The 17,963-nt window shown below is 33.2% G+C and overlaps 1 protein-coding gene across 6 annotated transcripts in view; it reads left to right on the forward strand.

Moving 5' to 3' along the window:
* The window catches only part of CNTN1 (contactin 1), a 287,480-nt gene that overhangs the window by 64,815 nt on the left and 204,702 nt on the right, over positions 1 to 17,963 (forward strand). For 3 of the 6 annotated variants that reach the window (XM_033117382.1, XM_033117385.1, XM_033117387.1), the window contains exon 2: positions 12,620 to 12,667. The exons of the other annotated variants lie outside the window; for them this stretch is intronic. The gene's annotated coding sequence lies outside the window, so the exon portion shown is untranslated. The remainder of the gene's footprint in view (positions 1 to 12,619; positions 12,668 to 17,963) is intronic. 6 annotated transcript variants of the gene reach the window in all.

Genomic DNA, 17,963 nt, shown 5'->3' on the forward strand with positions numbered 1-17,963 from the left:
CTGCCTTGACTGGTTTGTTATTTTCCATTTGAGAAAATTACAGTATGGTTAAGTGCATTTAATTTTTATTTTTATGTTCATCCTCTGCAACAGTGAGAATTCAGATTTTTTTTCTATCTTTTCAAATACTCAAAAGCTGTATTTATCTTTTAAAATATAAAGATATATAAACCTACCGTGTTTCCCCGAAAATAAGACCCAGCCAGTCAATTAGCTCTAATGCATCTTTTGGAGCAAAAATTAATATAAGACCTGGTATTTATATTATATTATATTATATTACATTACCATATATTGCATTATATTATTATATCATATTATATAAGACCAGGTCTTATAGTAAAATAAGACCAGGTCTTATATTAATTTTTGTTCCAAAATACGCATTAGAGCTGATTGTCTGGCTAGGTCTTATTTTTGGGGAAACACGGAAGGAAGTGATTTGATTATAGACTAATATTGGTATAGCATAATGTTGGTATAACATAATATTGACTTTTGTATTTTAACTTGGTGCTGTTATGAACAGCAAGAAACTACAGAGATTTTAAAAAAGAAAACCAACAGCAAAATGAAAATAGAGCCAAAAAAGGTGTTAGCTTTACAATGATCCTCAGCATTCTTCACTTAAAATACAAAACGGTTTTTCTGACCTCAGCTTTGTGCATGTTGCTATTCTAAGTACATTGTGGCAAATGTTAGACATGATCCCTGTACTTAAGCAAATTGTGCACAAAAGATAGAACACAATTCCAATGTACCAGAAAACATTAGCTTATGTGATTTAAATTTTATACATAAATGTAAGAAACATATATTTATTTAGTATAGAACACAGGACTTCAGATATGGTCTGATCAAATATAGTCTTCATTACACTAATTTTTATTAGCATACTTAGCGTCTCTCTTCTCTGAAATTCTTAATTATGTGGTTACTGATGAAAGTTTACTATACAGTCCCTTTTTACCTCGTTCATTACAGTATTGACTCGCACTAACATTATTAATTCAGACTTCTAGATTTTTGGTTTTTTCCTTGCTTGCTGTTAAAGTCGTGATTTTTCAATTTTATATGAATGTAATTTGAAACCAGTAGTTGATACTGGTTTGCTGAAAGAAGGGAGACTCTAATAAGCAAAAATATGGAATTACAAACCAAGAAAATTGTAAAGAAAGATAATCACTTGACTGATATGGGTGGGATGAGTTGATCAGTGAAGAGAGATGAGGCCAAAACAAATTAGACATAGGAGAATTTCTTTAAAAATTAGGATAAAAAAGTGAGAATTGTTGATGGAAGGAGCCTCTTCACATCTGAAAGCACTGTTTGGAAGTTTGCCAAGTAATATGACTGTGTGGATGGAATGGCACTAATGATTATAGACGAACTTTGAAGAATAGAATTCATTTTTGGACAATTAAAGAAAGAAATGGGTCTGTCAGTAGTTCTTCTTCTCATGGATGAGAAGAACATTTGCAGTTTCACAAGACAAGTGTAGCTCTGTAATGATTATGAAAATGAATTTGAGCTGATAATAATCTCCTCCCATGGAGAAGAAAACTAACGGTGATTGTCAACTTTTGTCAAAATTTTAAACAAATAAATCCAAGGTGATAAAGTCTGTACTTCAAAAAGGTACTTCATCCCTTCCATCCAGTCTAATTTCATGAACTCTTATAGAAATCAATTTACTTTTTTAAAAAAATTTATTGGGGTGACAATTGTTAGTAAAAATTACATAGATTTCAGGTGTATAATTCAGGTGTAATACATCATCTATAAATCCCATCGTGTGTTCACCACCCAGAGTTAGTTCTCCTTCCATCACCATATATTTGATCCCCCTTACCCTCATCTCCCACCCCCCACCCCCCTTACCCTCTGGTAACCACTGAACTATTGTCTGTGTCTATGAGTTTTTGTTTCTCATTTGTTTGTCTTGTTCTTTTGTTGTTTTTGGTTTATATACCACATATCAGTGAAATCATATGGTTCTCTGCTTTTTCTATCTGACTTATTTTGCTTAACATTATACTCTCAAGATCCATCCATGTTGTCACAAATGTTCCTATATCATCTTTTCTTACCACCAAATAGTATTCCATTGTATATATATATACCACAACTTCTTTATCCATTCATCAATCGAAGGACATTTTGTTTTCCATGTCTTGGCCACAATAAACAAAGCTGCAATGAACATTGGAGCACACGTGTCTTTATGTATAAATGTTTTCAGATTTTTTGGGTAGATACCCAAGAGAGGGATTGCTGGGTCATATGGTAATTCTATTCGTAATTTTCTGAGGAACCTCCACACTGCCTTCCATAGCGGCTGCACCAGTCTGCATTCCCACCAACAGTGTATGAGGGCTCGTTTTTCTCCACAGCCTCTCCAACATTTGTTATTATTTGTCTTGTTGAAGATGGCCATTCTGACTGGGGTGAGGTGATATCTCATTGTGGTTTTTGTTTGCATTTCTCTGATGATAGAAATCAATTTACTTTTATTATGATAAAAAATAATTTAAATCATATTTATATTTTCCTACTTTTAACTTTTTAAACCTTTCTTTTAGTTTTTTTGAATCAAAGTTTACTAAAATTTTTGAGAAATAAAATAAGTCTTGCAAAGTATTTATTTCTAATGTTTAGTGAAGAATGGTTATTTTTCTTTATTTACTATAAGGAGGAGAGATTTGTTTTTATAACTTTACATTCTGTATTTGAAGAAGAGCTAACTTACGTTCAAATTAAAATTCAATGAAGTGGATTTTTAAAAATATAATAAATGTTTCTTTAGATAAGTTTCCTTTTGAGGATCTGAATTTAGGGAATATTTTAGATATGAAGTATAACTAACTGGAAGTTTGGATAATTTATCCTTAGCTGTATAATTCTTTTCTCCATAAGATTTTTGAATGCAAAATAAGATCTTTGCTTACATTTCTCTAAGAGTGATATCCTATTAATGGGTAACGTATATAATTATATTATGGATAGGCCATGGTTCATTTTTATTTTTGTACTGTATAGCACTATTTAGTTTTATACTTTTACATTTTTATTTTGTACTGTTTACTATTTTTGTACTATTTATTTCATTTGAAGAGCCTTTTCTCCCAATTCCAGGTAAAACATGAACATGCTATAAGTCTAGATATCATCATTCAGAAACTTAAGAGTGCAAATGCTTAAACCCATGAATTTTATGAAAGACTACAGAAAGAGTTACATGATATTTTGTTAGTTGTAGGCACCAGCAAGTTTTTACAACCTAAGGTTGAGGTTAAACACAAAGAACTAACACAATGGCTACTTGAAATAGTACAAAACTGTCCTGGGAAGTATGGCCAAATACAAACAAGCAAACAAACAAAAACAAACCTTAGGGGTCAATATGAGGCAAAAGTGTACTGTGAGTAGTATGTTACTGCATCGTTACTTTATGAGTCAGTTACATATCTAGACAGATTCTTAATGTTATAAAACAAAAGTTTATTTGATTCATTCTGTGTAACTTATTAATTATCTATTGTAAAAGCTACAAAAGCAACTATTTAGGGCATTTGCCTCATTCCACATCATGAGCTGTAATGTTATTGCAGTCCATCGCACTGGTATTTCTCCATTATTCTTTTGTTTTATATTTCTATTATGATTGAGTTTGGAGTTTTAAATGTTCTGAGACAGACCAAGAGTTCTTCTGGTTGTGTCAATTATTGGACACATAAGATAAAATAAATATAGTAAAATTCGTTTAATTAGATACTTAAAATGGGTCAGTTTTATGGTTTGCAAGTTATAGCTCAGTAAAGATGCTTAAATAAATAAATAAATAAATAAATAAATAAATAAATAAATAAATAACTAGGACAGGCTTTCACCTGTAGCCACTACTGATTTGGGACTTGGGATTCTTGGGTCTTCTGTGAAATACAGTGGTGTCAATTATTCATACCCCATTTTTATATCTTAAATTGCTCTTTTTCTATTGGATACTTTATCAACTTTGAAATGTCCAATGAGCTTCCATTCTTAAAAACAAATATGAAACAAAACAAAATAAATCTTCATTTAGTCTTCCTTCCTCCTCTTCTGCCTTCTCTTAGGTTTTAGATTTTAAAACGTAGTCTGCACACTCTATTTCCACATCTTTATTCCTCACCCTATCCTGGCCCCCATCCTTCTCTATTGTATTGAGACTGACTTTGCAGAGTTCACTAGTTACTCTTGAAATGTCAGCTGAAGTGATTTCTGCATAGTTCTCATCTTCTATAATTCTCTGAAGTGGGGTACATTCTTGAGAACTTCTTTTCGTTAACATATTTTTGTGTGTTTTTGGTTTCAGTAACTGTCCTATCCCTTCTCTGATCACACTTTTACAGTGTCATTTCTCTTTTGGCTCATCTTGTAGGTCCCACCTCTCCTAATCCTGGATTATTATCACTTATGTCCCCTCATTTTCTTGGTATTAACTCGCACACCTCTATGAAAATGACACCAAAATCCTTAATTGTAGCCTTGACCGTGATGTTAAATATATTTCAACATTTTAATTTTTTTTATTTTTCTGTCATCTCTTACTGAACCTTAAGAAAAAGGCATCCTCCCTCTTTCTCAGATTCTGTGTCCCAATCTTAATTCATATATCCATATCCATACATCTAGTTAAGCATGCCAGCATGTTCAGAGTATCTTTAATTTCTATCTCTTTTTTCATTCTCTAGATCCAGTTAGTTACCAAGTCCTGACAATTCTATCTTGCAATTCCTTTCATATATATATATATATATATATATATATATATATATATAATGTTTCTCTGTTTTCATGGTAAGAAACTCTTTCCATGACTGAAAAGCAGGGAAGGGGCTAATGATACATATATAATCTAGGGACAGAGAATTTTCTCCAGACCTTACTCTTTGTAAAACGCCAGGTGCCCTCCTGGCACAGAGTTGAGCATAATGTAAAAGAACAAGATCTTTAGATTCAGGCCAGGACTGGAACTATCACATATGGAAATTGTTCTAAATTATAAAAAGTTTCCTTCTAAAACGTACATCCTTTAATTAAAAAAAAAAAAATCACAATACTGATTTTGTAAAAAAAAAAAAAAAGTGCTGCCATTTGTGGGAAAGTTTCTGTATAACACAAATCTACACCATCTATACTGTTATATGTAATGTCCAACTGACTCAATAGCATAAATCATTATAAGATTCCAGATTGTAAAATTTCTTATTCTGCTATAAAGAAGAGATGAAAATACAATTTGTTTTAACAGCTCACTATAAATATTAAAAATGTTATCTTTGAAAATATTTCATTTGAGGACATTCTAAAAGAACCAGAGGTAAAGTTGTCCTGTTTTCCCAGTGACTAAAGATATAGTCCAGAACCTAATGTTTATACTTGAATATAGTTGCAATGCTATTTGGACAAAACTATGAGAAGTCTTTTAACAGACTAAAAGAAAGTATAATAGCTTCACCATTTCCATGTTATAATCATATTTTATTGTTCTCTTATTTCAGAGTCAGCAAACTACAGGCCATGGGCCATATCCAGCCCATGTACTTTTTTTGTAAATAGTATTTTATTGGGCCATAGTCAAAAACATTTATTTATGTATTGTCTAGGCTGCATTCCCACTACAGTGGTAGAGTTGAGTAATTGTCATAGAGACCTTATGGTCCACCAAACACAAAATATTTTCTTTCTGGCCCTTTCCAAAAAAATTTGACCCCTGGCCTTCGTAATCCCTTTTAAAATATTAATTTATTTGAACTTCCACTTTGCTCAATTCCACATGTAGAAACAAAAAAACAAAGACATTACTAACTGGAGTAGGTGAGTCATAGTTTTCCTTCTAAAATGTTTTTTATGGATGAACAATGGAAACGTAGTTGCAATATGCTGCCTTACACCTTCACAGTTTCTCAGGCTTCATTAAGAACAAAACAAGATAAGCAAAACAAACCAACAAAAAAATCCTTCAGGCAGAACAACCTGCTTTTTTTTTTTAACCAGATTTTAATTGGTACTACCTAGAAAATGTTTCCTGTAATAAATAAACTTTTCAACAACTAATCTTTTTCTTTTATTTTTTTGACATTAAAAAGTTACAGTGGGGTAAAAGTCCATTTAATAGTCAGAAGAGCCATGTATTTAATAAAATAATGACTGAGTTAGTTTTCTGTTAGAAACTATATTTGATTGAAACTCAGAGATTTCTCTGAACACCTATTTTGTTCATTAAAGCAAGTAGTTGAAGCCATACCTTTCACATGGGAAAATAATTATATTTTGCAAGGTTTATTTCCTGATAATAATGTATGTTAAAAAACTTTGTCAATAATTGTTTCTCAATTAATAGTAGCTATTATTTTTATTGTAAAGATTAAGTTCATTAAGTAAAATATGTCCAGTCAATTCAATGTATCCTTCAAAAAGTCTGTATGATACTCAATTCCTCCTCTGTTTGTTTGAATTATTCAATGATTCCTTCTATGTTCCTTCTCATTATTTAAAACAAATAAGAATTTAAAATTCCTCACCTTTTTCACCTGCCATTGAGAAGAATTCTACCAAGGAAACATAATTTTATAGCTAATTGTCTGGTGTCATTTGGATGTGTAGCTACACCTAAAGGCATAATTAGTTACGCAGCAAGAAAATACACAGCAAGCTGTAAAATAAATTTCTTTTTTATTGTGATTTCCAGTGTCTATAATGTCAGTGGCCAGAGATTGGACCTTAATTATGAGTATATCCTCCAAGAAGTTTGCATTTAATTAAGATATTCTTTGTAATGTGTTTTAGAGTCAAGTCATAAAAGTTAAGTTTTCCCATTATTAATTGTGAATCCATAAAGAAAAACTCTGGGGTCCAATATTCTTAAAGTTAAATGAAAATGGGAGAAGAAGGGAAATCTCTTTTTAAAGAAAGAAACTGATTATAAAATGTATCATTTCCACTGACAATCACAGTATATGTACCATCAAAGTACGTTTTGGCTGGATTATAGAAGATTTATATCGACAAGCATAGTTCAAAGCAATCCAGTTCTGGTGACTGTTCCTGCCATTATTATGAGGACTCATTTTAGGCTGGAAAATTAGTCTCTGCAGAGTAGGTGTACTTCTGGAGCAATCTAAGGAGGTTACAATTTAGTCTGAATTTTAAGATATTCTGGACCATGTATCTTTTTCCTGAAAGGGCCTCAGACCAAAGTGTGATCTGAGTATTTTATATCTTATACAGTAAGATATACAGTATTCTATACAGTATTTTATATCTTATTCTAGATCCTACAAAGCTTAAAAGTTACCTACTTGGGAACTGCAACTTATCAATACAGGGATATGGAAGAGATGCTCTGCACCGCCCACCAAAACAAACTACATTCAAATACACTAGAATTGGAAGTAATTGGAAACCAATTTGGAGTATTTATGCATAATGAGTGCAGCCAAAGACCAAACAAAACAAAACAAAAAAAACCATAGTTTGGGGTAATTCCAAGAGGTTATCAGGGCTGCAGAAGATGATCACGAGAAGCCACCAATCTCAGTTTGTGTAAGATGGTCCTACAGGAAAGGTGTCACACAGACTTATTGCAAGAAAATTTTAATTGGGAAACAAAATAAATAATCTGAATGATTCTGCTTTAATGTTTAAGGCCATTAGAGATTTGGAATAATTGAGATAAAAGATTTGAAATACCAGCCACAAAATTGTGTAGTTATCAATACTACGGGAAACTATGATAAGGTTTTAAGATATCCATCATATAAAATAAAATTTGAAAATGTTTTTCATACTTCCTTTTGTCTCATATTTTCATAGTGTCCTTTTTTTTTCCCCCAGAAAAAAACAACCAAACCCCAATGTAAATTTCATCTTAAAATTGCATGAATCAAAAGAGAAGGACTTTAAGGAAAGGTCAAGGCTCTCAATTCAAGTCTCTTGTTTTTGGTTAGAGGTTCACGGATCATTGAGTAGGAAAGTGTGATATTTCTTGGAATAACTGATCACACAAAAAGGTGGACTTTTTTTTTGAAGAATTTTATGCTAGGATGACAAAAGTCTTTTCTGTATGAAGATGGTATTATTCATTACTAAATCAGGCTTTGTCTTATACTAGAAAGCAATCACATGCTCATTAGTAAGGATTCCTCTGTTAGCAAGAGCTGTCTCATCCATAAGTGGCAAAAAGTGGGCACCAAACACATGGAAACAAATTAGATGTGAAACATATTCAAGATCCTTGAAATGTAAGTGAGTAGCAAAAAGAATAGTAATCTTGACATATAAGCAATGGCTGTTTTAGACCTCCTAAGTCATCTTTGCACAGATAGGTAAAGTACTAGGAACAGGTGACCCGACAACAATATCTGGGACAAAAGACCTGAGGTGGGACAAAGGGGTGAAGTCAGACGTGGAGAGATGTCATGCAAGCCCTCAGAAGACCCACTAACACTGCACTCTCCCTCTTGTGTGTCTATCCTATTGGGCATCTGTGTTGATCATTCGAAATACAAAATTTAAATATTTCTTCAGGCTGGAACATTAAACATGACCCGATCATATGTTGAGTATGTGTCAGAAATCCCGGGGTAGGCTTTCCTCTCCTTTTCCTAATGGGTTAATTGGAGACAAGTATTTCTCCCCCATTCTTGGGACCAACTTAGATGTAGTATGAATTTTGTTATTTTGATATCTTATATAGAATAAGAGGAAGGTTGGTCATTGTTATTTTTGCCTTTCATAAATGAGTCATTAAAGTGAAGTACTGGAACAAGAGAATCTAAAAGCCACATTAATAGGTGAATAGAGCAGCATAAAAGACTCTAAATTTAATTATCTGCATACACTGTGTTTTCTCAGTTGTACTATATTCTAGTGAAAATGGATCCTTATTGATTTATTTAATGCCTAATTACATTTTGGTTTCTACATATGATTTGTGTTCTTTTTCTTTTTTAGAGAAAATAATGCCTATCCTTTAGAGTGGCAATGTGACTGATCAGTGTAACTGAGACTTGGAAGTTGAGTACTCTCTTTTCTGTTCTCTCCCTTCTATTATTTTTCATTAGTCATCTTGTAAGATTTTATACTCTTTAAAATATTACTTGGTTATAATTTTGCCACACATAAAATGATTTATCCTTGAACTTCAATTTTGTGACAAAATAGCATTTCAACTGATGTATTTTTCAAGTCTGCTGTAATTGACAAAGTATGTCTAATTTTTGAGGAAAAGGTCTATAATTCTCCTGTATGAAAATATTAACTAATAAAAACATATCTGGAAAATAATTATTGTCCCACTCCGTCACATAGTTTTTCTTTTCCTTTATTATATTAAAAAAGGGGGTTCTAAAATGCCAAATCCACTTTTTTAATGGACCCGAGGAAAGCCAGTATTAGCCTCTATCTTATTGAACCTAATGAACATTCTTCAGTCTTCATCTGATTTGCTCTGGGCAATTTTCCCCTCTGTTGCTCACTCAGGGTCCCTCCTTCCACAGATTCTTCTTGTTGGCTTCTGTCATGCCACACTCTCTGGTTTTCCTTCCTTTCTCTCTCTCTCTCTCTCTCTCTCTCTCTCTTTCTCTCTCTCTCTCTCTCTCTCTCTCGTCTCTCTCTCTCGTCTCTCTCTCTCCTTTGCTAGTTCATTTTTCCTCTACTCATTCTTTAAATGTCTGCATTCTTCAGGGCTCTGTAGTTAGCTTCTCTTCTCACTTTCCCAATCTTATACAGTATAGTCTTTAGCAGTACAGGTTATATAAACTGACTACCTGCCTTTAATCCTGTACATTAGTTTTTTATCACAGTGTAACAAATTATCATAAACTTTTTTGCTTCAACAATGCTCATTTAGTATCAGACAGTTCTGTAGGTTAGAAGTCTGGGTGGAGTTCAGCTGGGTCCTCTGCTCAGGATCTTAACAGACTGAAATCACAGTGTCGCTAGGGCTGAGGGCTCATTTGAGGCTTGACACCTTCTTCCAAGATCACTGGTGTTGGCAGAATTCAATTTCATGTGGCCATAGGATTGAAGTCCCCATTTTCTTGATGGCTTTTGGCAGGGGCTATTCTCAGTTCTTAGAAGCTGCCTGTGATTCTCTGATATGTGGAGAGATCCCCTACATGAACTCTCTCTCACTTCATCAGGAAAGGGCTAATTTTATAGAGATCAACTGATTAGGTGAGGCTGACAAGGGTCTCTCTTTTAGTTTTGATTAACTCAAAGTCAACTGATTAATAATTAAACCGTTGGGTATTATATTCCATCACATTTACAGGTTCTACCCCACACAGGAAGGAAAACTGTACAAAGTGTTTATGCCAGAGGTTGGGGATGTTGGAGGCCATCTTAGAATTCTGCCTATCAAATCCTAGTTCTGCCATTGATGAGCTGTGTGAATTTGAGCAAGTTACATAATTTCTCTGTGCTTTGGTTTTTCTCAGTTTTAAAATGGGATAATAAATAGGATAGTCTTTATGGGATTATTGTGAGGTATAATTGGATCAGTACATGTAAAACCCTTAGAACAGTGCTTGATACATAGTATGAGCCTGAACACATCAGTTGTCATTATTAATCTATTTTTCCCCACAGATATTGCATTCACTCCCATGACTTCAGTGTTACTGATATTCCTATAACTTCCAAATTTGTATCTCCAGTAAAGGTCTCTTTTCTGAGCTTCAGACAATTAAAACTTCCTATTTCACATCTCCACCTGGATATCTAATAATCAACCCAAGTACAATTTGTCTAAACTTAGACTCATGATTTCATTTGCAAACCTGATTCTCTCTAGTGATTCTTATCACAGTAAGCAGTACCTTCTCTTGAAGTTCCTTGCACTTTTTAATTTCCTCTTCCATTCCTATTATTCATTTATTTAAAAAAAAATGGGGAAAGGTGTATCTACTATGTATGAAACATTGTCATGGAAGATTTCATAGTCAGTGAAACAGATATGGTCTCTGCCTTCATAGTTAGCAATCAGGTGAGAGAGACACATTGTACTTTATCCCCCCCAAACTTATTAAAACAAAACTTGTGTCCATCTCATTTACAAATACTTTGGTCAAAGCCACTGCCTCTCTTTCCGGAAGTAGAGCAATAACCCCTTACTGGGTTGCTACATTCACTCTTCCTCTACTTTCTCTTTCCCTCACCAGAGTTGCCATCTTTATGGAGATCTTATTTCCTCACTCCTCTGCATAAATCCTTTCAATGGTCTCTGTAGTGTATGAGATAAAACAAACCTTCTTCATAGCACACCACGGCCCTGCCTAACCGCTCTAGCTTTCTCAATCCCTGCATATCCCTTCATTTCTGGGTTTTAGCCTTATGGCCTTCTTTTTGTTCCTCAATACTGCCATGTTCCTTTATGCCTCAGTAATTTGCACCTGCCAGTCCTTCTAAAATGGGCATTCTCTCCTTTTCCTACTCTGTCTTTGCCTGATAACACTCAGCTCAAATTTTATTCCTCATGGAAGTCTCTCCTGATCCCTCCAGACTAAATTAGTATCCCCAATCTACTCTAGACTCTTCTTCCTGAAATTTAATATGGTGTATAGTTATGTACTGATTTGTGTCATTATTTGATTGACATCTGCCATTATTCTAGGGGAGGGATGTTTGAGACAAAAATCTAAAGGACGGGCTTCAGCTATATGGAAAGCTAGATTTTACAGCTCCTTTGTTCATGAGGGAATGTGACATAATTTGTATTTTAAATGTAAATGCTTTTCTCAGAATGTGCACTTGTTGGAACAAGCTTCCTAGGTAACTAACTACCCAATGTGTCAGTTCAGACCAATCTTACTCTAATAGTATTTGGGAGCGAGCACATTTATCACCATGAGGGTTACTGAAGACCTGAACCAAGAATGTGAAAAAGTGTTTTATAAACTATGAAACTCAACACAGAATTTCTGTTGTTGTTATTTTAGTTAACATCACTGAAATATAAGTTTATCCAAACACTTGAATTTGATTCATTCGATTGCACCCAAATACTTGATTTCCTCTACCAAATGTTTTAGATCTACCTGTTTTTTTCCTTAAATTTATGTATGCGTGTGTGTGTGTATTATGCTATGTATATATCATATGCATATATCATGTACACATATATGGGCTAGACATACACATATACATAGGATGTATGTATGGTATTTATGTTATATACATATGCTCCTCTAAAATAAATTCCAGTTTAGTGCTCAGCATCATAAAATAGGGCAAGTTCAACAGTGTTGTTATTATAGTTTCATTTAAAATGTTAATTTTAAATACAATTCAGTAATGTTGCATAAAATGATATTTGGGATAGAAACCATCAATAGGGCTTTATAAACCATAAAAATAAAAGTCAAATCGCTTTAGCTAAAAGTATTTATTGATTTTATTAATATATATATAAATATGTCAAAACTTTACTGTGATGGTAAAAGCAACAAATAAAAACTTCTAGTGGATTAAAATGAAACTAGTTTATTGTAGAAAAATTTAAAATCATTGCTAAAAGGAAAACGTCTTTATCTTCAAGCTAACTGACTGTAATTTCATAATTATTGACTTGTAGATATCCACTTTGGATCTTTTCTGAAGCTGAATTCAGAACAATCTTAAGGTAAACTCTCTACTTGTTGTGTGAGTTTGTATGTGTGTGTGTGTTTTATAGTTTTAAGGAATAAAAATATATGGCAATACTGTGTGCAATAGAATATTCAAACATATTTCTAGTTACTGTTTTCTGTTCCATGATGAACTCTCAATGATACTGGTTCCATTTTATCTTTAACAGTATTTCTCAATTTAAAAAATATTAAAACATTTGATAACCTGGTGACTACCTACTTAATATCCTCTCTGAAAATACACATACAAGTAACTAGCTGTGCAAAGATACAAAGCAATTAGAGCAAAATTAGTATTGAATACTGTAGTACTCAATATGCTGAGTTAACAGAGGCTGGAAGGAGTTATCAAATGTGGGCTGCTGTGACAGGGATATGATGTGGAATTCATAATAATAATAGCAATAACGATACTATTTACTTAATGTTATGTAATTTGGTTCTCGAACACTTTATTATATATATGCTTTATGTAGTACAGTCCTTGCAATGTTATGAAGCAAAAGTAATTTTATTGTTGTTATTATTAATCTCATTTTACACTGAAAAACCCGAGGCTTGTCTAAAGTTATTTTGCTGGTAAGTGGCATAGTTACTAGCTAAGGTCTAACTAAGAAAATGAGAAGGGAGTATTTGGAGATAAAAAGACCACTAATAAAAGCATGAAAGATAAAATAGATCTGCACTGTCCTAGAGACAAATTGAAATGCAAAGCATTTGAGGAAATGTAATAAAAATTGTATAGCCAGAACAGACCGAGGTTGTAGACATATTTGGGTGGATAACATTAAGTGATTGTCCTAATTCATCTCCAGTGTCCTGTACCTGCAAACCCCTAAGTTGTATTTTTACGGTTGTAGTGAGTATAAGAATCTATAATTTGGTCAGCAGTATCCGTTTTAAAAAATTAACAATAACATACTAGAATCAGGAGGGATCATTGAAAGTTTTCTAGTCCTGTCAAGGCATGAAATGATGACCTAATCCTGGGAGAAGCAGTAGAAATATGGAGGTATGCTGTTGCAGAGAAGACATGAAAGCAAGCAAATATGACAGTTCTTTATGACAGATTAGGGTAAAGGAATAAAGGAAAAAGAAGAACAGAGGTGGCTTTAAGTTTATTGCTATAGAAAAAAGGAAAATTTTCAAAACTTTTGTCAGAGAACAGAATTAATTTGGTTTCTCTATTTTGCATTGGAAATATTGAGGGGGTCCCACATTTGTATATCCTATAGGACATAAAAAGTTAAATGAAAAAAAATGTGAATATTGGATCCTAATTCCATTAACAGTATCTATTAAAGACTTTAGAGTGGGTGGTGTACTATGAAATAATTAGTATAAAAATTGAAGCATGTGGGGGCTAATATTTTAAACATGATTTTCAGTTGAACATTTTTAAAATAAGATATAGCAGTGTAAGCTTGAATATATGTGAGATGATGTAACCTGTATAGTAGTATTGCCTTCAATGCTTAACTAAATTATCAAAGATTTTGTATGTTTGGGATTTGTCTACATATTCCTTTGATTAACAATATAATGTTAAGTTTTCTTAAGTAAATTAAATCAAATTACTTTAAACTCAACTCTGGAAAACATTTATTTTAAATGCTGACAATATCACTTTCCTTATTTTAAGCACTTAAGCATTTTCTTTCATTGGACATTATCATTATCCTGTTAACACTGCTTCAGGTAAAATACATTTAAAAATTAGTTTTATTTCAGAATCAAAACAATCGTTCCTTCACAGTGTAATAAACATGTGAATTAGATTATAAACAGGGAGAGAAAGAAAGAAAGGAAGTTCTGCTTAGGCTGTATGGTACTTCATTTGGAGTGATGTCTCTTGGTAATGCTGGCCTACAATACTATATAATATTTTTATAATACTATAACTATTTTTCCTCATATTAGAAAAAATGCAGTATGAAATTAGGTATACCACAGAATTATAAACTGTTTACGTTTTACTAAGTATTTTCACTCAATAAATTCAGTAGCTAAATCTAGTGCTAAATTCTGGGCCTACCACAATACTTTTAGATGTGGCTTTTCTTTTCAAGATACTCACAGTCTAGTAAAGAGAAAACAACAACAAAACTTCAAATACGTAAACAAATGATTACAGTATAGTATAATCCCTTGATGTGGAAGCAGAAAGAATGGGATTATTTCTTCTGATTGAGTGGCTTGATTGCTCATAAATATCATCAAGGAAATATAGTGCTTTAGTTTATGAACCTAAAAGAAGATATACTTTCTAAGTTTATATTTGAGCTTAATTATGTTATTGAAAATATAGTGGCAGTACAAAGACTGTGATGGTAGGCTTTGAATTTCTTAGAATTTGATTCTCAGAGGCAATGTTTTTTTCTGCATTTGGAGTCTGGAGGAGAATATTCATATAGTGCTATAAATATACAGTTAGTTAGTGGGATTTAAAATGTGAAACATCTTACCTGTGGTCTGCTACTTATTTTTCTTGACATTGGTCCCATCAAGAATGGTACTTATTAAATGCATTAAGAAGCTGAGTGGAAACGCTATCACTTTGGTAACAGTTTTACTTAAAGTATGAAATTCTTGTATAGGCAATTAAATGTATTGTTTCAGTTTCTTAAAATAGATTTGGGCAGGTTTAAAAAAAATATATGGAGAGTTTCTTTTCTGGCAGCAGTTAAATGAAAAACTCTAAAAACATACAGTTCTTTTTAAATGCTTTTCTGCAATGGTAAGAAAGTAAAGAATCCAAAGAAGACAAAAACAAAGTGAAAACAGCAACCATGAGAGTAAGCAAAGGTAAAGCTGGGAAGGGAAGATAAAGCCTGGGGCTAGCCCGACTTGGAAGAGTCTTTCAGAGAACCAGGATCCTTCAAGACAGCGCTCGGAGAGGAAGGGTCTACAAGAAATAAACCTCCCATCCGGAAGGTGCATGCCTATTTAGACTTTACCACTGAATGGAGGAACACCGATTTACTCTTAGAAATCAGAACTATTAGACAGCCTCCACTGAGGTTTGGTTAACAGAATTTATCTGTGTGATCCAACAAACTTCATCCAGTAAATAATTAAGCGGTCCCAGATTCACAGTCACTGAATAAAAGCAAAAGAAATTGTTTTCAGGATGAAACCAAATTCGATGTTTCTATGATCAATTTCTAAAGACATTAGAAAACAATTTAAAAATCACCAAGCATGAAGAATAAAATAGATTTAAGAGAAGGCTGAAAAAAAATGACAGAAGATATAATCTTACAAAGATATATTATATTGGAATGATCAGATTCAGAAAAAAAAAATCAGTATGGTTACTACCGTGTTTCCTCAAAAATAAGACCTAGCTGGACAATCAGCTCTAATGTGTCTTTTGGAGCAAAAATTAATATAAGACCCAGTCTATTATATTATATTAAATTATGTTATATTTTATATTATATAAAACCCAGTATTATATTATATATTATATAAAACCCAGTATTATATTATACCCAGTCTTATAGTAAAATAAGACTGGATCTTATATTAATTTTTGCTCCAAAAGACGTAGTAGAGCTGATTGTCTGGCTAGGGTCTTATTTTCGGGGAAACATGGTATTGTATTCATTTTCTATTGCTGCCATAACAAATTACCACATAGTGTCATAAATCACCACAGATTTATCATCTTACAGTTCTACAGGTCAGAAGTCCGGTACAAATGTTACCAGATTAAAATCAAAGTGGAGGCAGGATGCATTTAATTCTGGAGGCTCTGGGGGAAAATTGAATCAATTTCTTGTTCATTTGGGTTGTTGGCAGAATTCATTTCCTTGTGGTTGTAGGACTGAGCTCCTTGTTTTGCTGCTGGCTCTAAATTGAGGGTTTCTCTCAGTTTTCAGATGCTGTCACATACCTTGGCATTGGGCTCTTTTTTAATTTGTAAAGCCAGAAATGGCAGGTTGAGACCATCGCCCATCATATTTTGTGACTCCTTCAGTCTAAGTTGGCAGTGTTTCTGTATGTATAAAATTCTCAAGAACTCTGGGTCTTCCATGATTGTCACAAGGATTCACTCCATTAGACAAGATTTTTAACAATTCCATGGACTTTGCCAAATGCTACAGTTTACTCAGGACTTGGCAGCTATCATCAATCAAATGTAATTTGTTTAGCACTAAATATGAGCTCACTATTCTGCTTGGCACTTTCAGGAACACTGGGAAAAGTGTTATAGCCCTATTATATTTTCAGTGTTGTTAAAGGCTATTTATTATAGCAAATTTTGGCAGACTCTCCTTGTTGTTACTTCCTTTGCACAATTGCATTATTATGAATGTTTAATAACTTGAGTTCCTCATCAATTATATTAGAATGAATTATAGATAGATATTAAAAGCTGTTGCTTTGTTTTTCAAGCATGACTAATGTAAGAAAATCTCATGACTCTTGCATTTCATCAAAACAAGAATTCCTTATTCAATCAAAGGAAACCTAAGAAGGCACAAGGGATTTAGTGTCTAGGATTCAATGAAGAATAAAATAAAATGTGAACTTTTAATAAAGCAAACATAAGCTTCATTTTTTCCCAAAATTGCACAATGGCATTCATCTGCAGTTTAAGAAAACATTTTACTAATTATTAGTGAATAGTAACTTACTAAGTTTTACTAGATGTGTAATTTTATCTGAAAAATATATATAAAGTCTTGTGACATCTTTTTTGTAGAGGATAGAATATTAGTGTCCAACGCAATTGGTTTGAACTACTATCTATGACTTTTTAGGCAAGGTATATATAGTGTTTTCTCCAAGCCTTCATCTCACCATAAAAAACAAACCAAAACAAAACACTGGAATTCAAATGCAGTCATATCGCTTTTACTTTTTTTATTTTTTTACATTACTCTAAACTTGGCATGCCCATATTAGCAAGAAGTTCAATGTCTCTCTCTTAAGGTCCTCTCCAACCCCACTTCCCTTGCCCAAGTTTCTCAAAGGATGACTCCACCTAATGTAATCTGCCCTGCATCCAAATCCCAACACAGTGGAAACTGGAAAGCCCATCCATTGCTTTGTGTCACTACATATGGAGCTGCTCTGGAAAACTGACTCCCCATCACATTCCAGCTGGTGATTTTGCATATTTGTGGGCTTCATGATTTCATCTGTCATCTAGAAGCAGCTCAGCCGCCGTTTCTACGATGTCCACCATCACATAATGGCCATGACAGACAAGGCCGCAGGCCTCAGGTTTTCCTTAGGAACCTCCAAACCATGGTTCTGAGTGTGAGTTAATGCCCGTGT

Source organism: Rhinolophus ferrumequinum, chromosome 10 (genome assembly GCF_004115265.2).
Source record: "Rhinolophus ferrumequinum isolate MPI-CBG mRhiFer1 chromosome 10, mRhiFer1_v1.p, whole genome shotgun sequence".
NCBI classification, from domain to species: domain Eukaryota; kingdom Metazoa; phylum Chordata; class Mammalia; order Chiroptera; family Rhinolophidae; genus Rhinolophus; species Rhinolophus ferrumequinum.